At 43.2% G+C, this 7,824-nt stretch overlaps 1 pseudogene; it reads left to right on the top strand.

The window, feature by feature from the left end:
- The first annotated feature begins 462 nt into the window (after positions 1 to 462).
- Positions 463 to 641, top strand: LOC133774757 (U2 spliceosomal RNA; annotated as a pseudogene).
- Positions 642 to 7,824: the final 7,183 nt, after the last annotated feature.

The raw sequence follows: 7,824 nt of genomic DNA, 5'->3' as shown, positions 1-7,824 counted from the left end.
TGTCATCTCACAGAAAAATGCACAAACATGCCAACTTTCTTTGATGAAATCAAAGTTCCATTCCTCTCTTTCATTTTCCTGGCTATATACCTCGCAGGCTCCCTAGCTGCCACATGTGGTTCACTCTTTGCACTGGGATCAGAAGAGTTGATCAGCTCAGCTAGGGCATGGTGAGCAACCCATCCTGCATAAACAGACTGCAGTGGAAACATGGAAGCTGCTAAAGTAGCTTAGCAAGCACCATCAGAACACAGGCATGGTGGGAGAAGTGACAAGGGCTATTGATCCAAGATGGTGAGATCTTTGGTCCCTATAACATATGGTTGTGATTCTGTTAGACTCACTGGCTTAATAAAATGTATCAGATCAATTAATGAGTCGATTGAGTTTCTGGCATTTTCTTCTGATAGATAGCCTATAGATCCAAGGTGGTCTTTTTGATACTGTATAATCTATAGATTCATTACTTCTCTGCCTTTTGGCTAAGATCAAGTGTAGTATCTGTTCTTACCAGTTTAATAACCTATAGATTCAAGTCTGTGGGAAAAAAATTCAAGCCTGGAAAAGAAAGCAGAGTGGGATCAAGTTTGCCTCTACTTTACCTGGAGAGGTTCAGGAGATTTTTCTCATTCAGCACTACAGCACACTGGGCCCAGCAAATTGTAACTGCGAATCCACTGGATCAGAAAACAGAATCAGCAGGAGTTCCTACCACACCCAAAGGGAGACACCCAGAAGCCCTTCCTCTTGAGAAATGACTCCTTTCTCTTTAGGTTTAGCCTGGGCTATTAGTCTTGACCCAGGGAATTGGAGCAAAACCAAGTTAGTCTTGTTATGTGTTAAATGAACAGTCCACGTCTTACCAAACTCTTAATTACATGTAACATTACAACAGTAAGATTATATTCCCCTGAAAATAGCATCTTGCTTACAAATGCCATTCCCTTCTGCCGTGTGGGTTCTTGTGGTAACTCTCATGGGAGTTCCTCAGTGGGAGATCAAAGCAAAAATTTCCTCTCTAGTGATGACAATTTGAGGCTGTCTCCATTCAATTTCCTTCATCATCCCTGCTTGAGGGCGGTGAATTAGGACTGCCCAGGTGAAGTCATTGAGTTCATGACCTCAATGCCATGGTGAAAAGGGAGAGACAGGGCGTGGACAGAGAATCAGTCAGCTAATGATGACCCAGGAATGTACAGCATCATTTGCCATGTTTGACAATGACCCTGTAAGAACCCTTCCTTTCCACTCAGCACCATGGGGAAGTGGCTTATACCTCTTCTCTTATTTAGTGCTTGGTGATATTGTGAGAGTTAATAAGGTGGTCTATCATCCACTACCTTCTCAGATAAAAGGGCCTCTAGGAATGAAAATTGTATAAATGGAGTCGTTGGGATGGTAAATGCCTGTATACATATGAAGCATAGATAAGTAAGGGCCAAAGGACAGCTATTGGTGTAATCATGGACAATCACTGAGGATTTGCTCTGTATTCTCTAAGAGCTTTATGTATCTCAAAATCAAATTCTGAGGTCCATTTAGGCTGCTATGCCAGGTGCTGTAGACTGGGGCTGGGTTTGGGGGGGGCGGGGCGGGGAGCTTATAAACATTAAAATGCGTTTTCTCAGTTTCTGGTGAGGGTGATCTTCCAAGCTTCAGACGATGGATTTCTTCTCGTTCCATCATATATTGTAGAGCTGAGCCGTGTCTCCACTGTATTAACCAAAAATTGGGGCCCCTACTCTTATGACCTCATTTTACATAACTACTTCCCAAAGACCCTACTTTCCAATCCCATTACAGTGGGGGTTAGGATTTCCACATATTTGGGGGGGCAAGCAAATATTCAGCTCATAACAGATGTAGATAAATTATTATACTCAGTTCATGGATGAAAAATTGAGGCACCCAGAGTGTAAGTAATAACTTAGCTCATGCATGTAGCAAGCTGTAGCAATGGCTGCGAATCTAGGCAGTCTGGTTCAAGAATCAGGGCTCGTCACTATTACACACTGCCTCTACCTTCATTCCAGGTCTCTTAAGGTCCCTGCTTCTGTTGAATTTCATGTAAATAAAGACTTCCACGAAGCAGAGGAAAAGATGGTTAAATTTATTTTCCAGAGGCTGGAATTCTTTCTGGCACATTCCAGCTGATGAACTCCCACCCAACGAATTCAGAATGAGTTAACCTGAAATCACATGTGTCCCTGATCACCACTTCCCACCACCTTCAATCCCCACCACCACAATGCTTGGATGGCACCTTCACACTGCTCCCCCTGGAGGAGCACTTTGGAACTTCAACGTAAACTCTTCAGTGTATTGCAGGCAAAATGTCTACCTTGGCAGCATAAACACTAACACTGTACATGAGCAGGGCTAGCAATGAAGCTCTGTTCTCTGGCATTATGCCAGCCATTCCTAGAGGCTAATTTGTAGCCCTATGTTGCCCAGATGAGTCCATCAGCAGGCTTGTCACTGGCAGTTGTTAGAACTCCATAGTCCCCTGAAGCCCTTTCTTGCACTGCAGTCAGGGTCAAGACAAAGGGTGGGGTGGCTGTGCCCAGTGGGCTGCACGAGGCTGCCAGCCAGCACTCGGCGGCTCTGGCAATTAGCACAGCTCCTACAGTTCTTAAGCAATGTTGATGGACCCGTGTCTTTCATTAAGCTGCCTGAAATTCAGTCTCCTGGTGAATCCCAGGGGGAACATTGGGGAGGAAAGAGTTTATTTTCAGATACAGTTGAACAGCAACTGACTCAGGAAGCACCTAAAAATGATAATTAAATATTTCTCCAAGGAGTAAATTAAGATAAATATGCTCAAAGTTACTCCGTGTAGATCTGTTTAGAAAATGTCCAATTAAGATAATACAGACCACATTTCAAGAACTGAAGAGACTGTTCCACTTCACTCCTTTTCTGTCGTGGTTGATAGGTCTCTAAGGGAGTGGTCTTTTTCCTATCTTTGAAAGCTACAACCTACTAGGATGTAACCTGGTAGCACAGGGTCTTGTTCTAACCCTGATTTTGAGAGCCAAAGGCTTCTCGTTAAGAAGCAAAACTGAAGTTACCATAGACCAGTGGGATTGAGAGGACAAACCTCATTGTCAGCCAAGATTTATGCTCACTGAGCGACTCTTAGCACAGTTCTCTGGTGCTAAAAAATGAAGTGAGCATCTACTTTTTCAGAAAAGAAGTTTGTCCTGTTAGCATTGACTGGGCTTCCAGGACTCTCAGTCTGGCTTCCATGTGCATGTCCCCTGGAGGTCCTTGCAACTGATCCTTGAGTTCAAGTCCTCTCTGAGTTTCACTTCATTAATCCTCCACGAGAGGCTGAGCTTTGCAGTTAGACCATTTTATAGATGGAGCAAACTGGAGGGTGAAGGCTTTATGGCCACTAGCAAAGGCCCGAGCCCCTGTTCTCGGTCCACGCCTCCTCCTGCTCACCGCATGCCTCATGGCAGTGCGCAGTCAGCACTCTTCTCAAAATGTCCAAAGCGGGTGGGTCAGTTTAGCTTTGTGACCAGAGGTTTTCAAACCTCCCACATTTGGCAGGTCAAGGCAAGATCAACCATCCCACTTATGGAATCATTTTTTTGCTTAGCTGCCCATAAGGCTGGTGTATCTAAAACACATTGAGAAATGGAAGAAAACAACCGTTAATGTCTCTGACACATGAAATGCCTACCAGGGTCTTTTTCCCTGTGGTTATTGAGGTGAATATGAAAATAGGCTACTGTAAGCGGAGGAAAGCAAGTATTTGAATGGCTTGTAGTCTCCATGCAATGCAAATTCCTGCAGTTCAAAGGCAGAACCTGCCTTGTCTCCTTTGCTTTGGGTCAGGAATAGATCATTTATTACCCATCACCAGGAAGTACACTGCAGAGGCCTCATTATCTCCTATCCATGTTTTCCAAATCAATCAGCTCCCTGCTGCACTGCTGGTTTTTTTTTTTTTTTCTTTTTAAATTTGAATGTCAGCTAAAATTAGAATGCATTTTTTAAAAAATGTCAGAGCTTCGTTAACTTTGGCTTTGTGTTGGTCCTGTCTATCACTTTTGGTTGACAATGTTAAGGAAACTATTTTTCTAAGAATGCTTATATTGGTGCCTCTTTGGAATTTTCATGGTACTCTCCTTAAAGATCTGAATGGTGCTTAAAAATCAAGATGCTCCAAATTGCTAGAATCTATAAATAGCCACATTTTAGAATGCATAGGTGATGTTTTTGTATGTTTCCCTACATTTGAATTCACATTACATAAAATATCCTATAAGGTGGACATAGATCAGTGTTTCTCAGTGGCTGGGGATGGTAGTTGACATTTGTTCTTGGATATGACGGACTCATCCACTGCAGGACCTTTCGCTTCCTGGCTTCTCCTGCCCACTAAATGCCAGCATTTCTCCCCTTTACTGTGATATCTGGGCTCAGAACACGACACTCCAAAGTAGGGTGCTTGAAGGACCTCAGAAGCAAGGTCTTTCTAACCTTCCCCCATCCTCCTGTGCTCTGCCTCCATTGCTCTCCAATGAGACAGCATTATGTTAACAAATTAAAAACTCTAACACCAACAGTCACAACTCCTTGCACATCTATTCTCAAAGCTTTCACCTTTTATCTCCACTCCTAAAACTGAATGTTGATTCCAAGATGGAAGAATAGGTGGTAAGCTTACTGCTCTAGACCAGGGGAAGATAGTTAAAAAAAAAAAAAAAAAAAAAAAAAAAGGAGAAAATGCAATCTCATGAAAGAGTTAGGGAGAAAATAGCAGAGGAAACTCCATGCAAATCAGAGGGACACTGTGGACCTACATGGAAGCTGTGGATGCGCACAACTCAGGACCCCAGCAGCTGAGAACCTCAGCACCAGCTTTCAAGAGTGAGGTGAGACCAGACTGCAGCAGCCCAAGCCTCAGGCACTAAATCTGTGGGAAGACACTGGCGTCAGTCTGGCTTGGAGCCTTGTGGGGGACAGTGTACCTGCAACCTAGAGGGAAAAAAGAGGGGACACATTCTCTTTCCCCAGCCATCTGGCACCAGCATCCTGTAACTAGCTGAGAGAGGGCAGGCATGCCGTTTTGGATATGTGTTAGCAGTTGTGTCAGCTTGTGTCTGCATGTCCAGAAACCAGATAAGAGGAGATGCCTGAGTCTGGCTGGGAGGATTGACAGGGAGCTGGGTGCTCTTGACTACGGGAGCCTTGTGGGCTGGGACAGTGGATCATTGAAGAATTCAAGAGAAATCAAAAAATTTCTGGAAATAAATGAAGATGACAATACAACCTATCAAACCTTTGGGAGGCCAGCGCCCCAGCTCAATAGGCTAATCCTCTGCCTGCGGCGCCGGCACCCCGGCTTCTAGTCCTGGTTGGGACGCCAGATTCTGTCCCGGTTGCTCCTCTTCCAGTCCAGCTCTCTGTTGTGGCCCGGGAGTGCAGTGGAGGATGGCCCAAGTGCTTGGGCCCTGCACCTGCATGGGAGACCAGGAGGAAGCACCTGGCTCCTGGCTTCAGATCAGCACGGTGCACCGGCTGCAGCGCGCTGGCCGCAGCGGCCATTGGGGAGTGAACCAACGGAAAAAGGAAGACCTTTCTCTCTGTCTCTCTCTTTCACTGTCCACTCTGCCTGTCAAAAAAAAAAAAAAACTTATAGGATACAGCAAAAGCAGTGTTAAAAGGGAATTTTATAGCAATTGGTGCCTACATTGAGAAATTGGAAAGGCACCAAATAAATGAGCTATTAATGCATCTCAAAGATGCAGAAAAACAACAGCAAACCAAACCTAAAACTAGTAGGAGAAAAGAAATAATTGAAATTAGAGAAGAAATAAACAAAATTAAAATAAAAATACAAAAAAATCATTGAAACAAAGAGCTGGTCTTTTGAAAAAATAAACAAAATTGACACACCATTGGCTCAACTAACCAAACAAAAATGAGGAAGCAGATCCAACTCAATAAAATTAGAGATGAAAAGGGAAATGTAAAAACAGATACCACAGGGGCTGGTGCTGGGGTGTAGTTGTAATGGGTAAAGACACTGCCTACAGTGCCAGAATCCCATATGGGCACTGATTTGAGACTCGGCTGCTCCACTTCTGATCCAGTTCTCTTCCATGACCTGGAAAAACAATAGACAATGGCCCAAGTTTTTGGGCCTCTGCATCCACTTGGGAGACCAGGAAGAAGCTCCTGGCTCTTGGCTTCAGATTAGCACAGCTCTGACCATTGTGGAACCAGCAGATGGAAGGTCTCTCACTCTCTCTCTCTGCCTCTACCTCTCTGTAACTCTGCCATTCAAATAAATAAAATAAATCTTCAATAAAAAAACAGATACCACAGAAATAAAAAGAATCCTCAGAAAGAATTGTATGCCAACAAATGGGAAACCTAGAAGAAATGGATAGTTTCCTAGACACATACAACCTACCTAAATTGAACTATGAAGACATAGAAAACCTAAACAGACCCATAACCGAGTCAGAAATTGAATCAGTAATAAAGACCCTCCCAACAAAGAAAAACTGAGGACTGGATGGCTTCATGGCTGAATTCTATCAGACATTTAAAGAACTCCAACGCTTTTCCAGCTATTCAAAACAATTGAAAGGGAAGGAATCTTCCTAAACTCCTTCTATGAAGCCAACATCACCTTAATTCCTCAAACTGAAAATGATACAACAGAGAAAGAGAGCAAATAGACCAATTTCTCTAATGAACATAGATGCAAAAATCCTCAACGAAATACTAGCCAATAGAATCCAACAACACATCAGAAAGATCATTCACCCAACCCAGTGGGATTTATCCCTGATATGCAAGGATGGTTCAACATTTACAAATCAATCAATGTGATACACCACATTAAAAAACTGAATAACAAAAGCCATATGATTATCCCAATAGATGCAGAGGAAGCATTTGATAAAATATGACATCCTTTCATGATGAAAACTTTAAGCAAATTGGATATAGCAGGAACATTACTCAGCACAATCGAGGCAACTTACAACAAACCCATGGCCACATCAAGGCAACTTACAACAAACCCATGGCCAGTGTCCTATTGAGTGGGGTTGAGTTGGAAGCATTACCCCTAAGATCTGGAACCAGACAAGGATGCCTACTCTCACCATTGCTATTCAGTATAGTCCTAGAAGTTTTAGCCAGAGCCATTAGGCAAGAATAAGGAATCAAAGGGATACACATTGGGAAGGAGGAAGTCAAAACAACCCTATTTGCAGATGATATGATTCTGTATATAGGGAATCCTAAAGGTCCACTAATAGACTATTAGAACTCAAAAAAGAGTTTGGTAAAGTGGGAGGATATAAAATCAACACACAAAAATCAATAGCCTTGGGGCCGGTGCTGTTATATAGCAGATAGAGTCACCGTCTGAAGTACCGGCATCCCATATGGGCACCAGTTCAAGTCCTGGCTGCTCCACTTCCAATCTAGCTCTCTGCTATGGCCTGGGAAAGCAGTAGAAGATGGGCCAAGTCCTTGAGCCCCTGAACCCATGTGGGAGACCCGGAAGAAGCTCCTGGCTCCTGGCTTTGGATCAGCACAGCCAATTAGAGAATGAACAAGCAGATGAAAGACCTCTCTCTCTCTTTCTCTCTCTCTCTCTTACTCTCCTTCTCTCTGTGTGTAACTTTGAATTTCAAATAAATAAATAAATAAGTCTTAAAGAAAAACCAATAGCCTTTGTATACACAGGCAGTGCCATGGCTAAGAAAGAATTTCTAAAATCAAATCCATTCACAATAGCTACAAAAAAAGATCAAACACCTTGGAATAAATTTAACCAAGGAAAGAAAC

The sequence above is a fragment of the Lepus europaeus genome, chromosome 15 (genome assembly GCF_033115175.1).
Source record: "Lepus europaeus isolate LE1 chromosome 15, mLepTim1.pri, whole genome shotgun sequence".
NCBI lineage: Eukaryota > Metazoa > Chordata > Mammalia > Lagomorpha > Leporidae > Lepus > Lepus europaeus.
The sequence above is the reverse complement of the archived record's forward strand: the minus strand, read 5'-3'. Positions and strand labels throughout refer to the sequence as shown.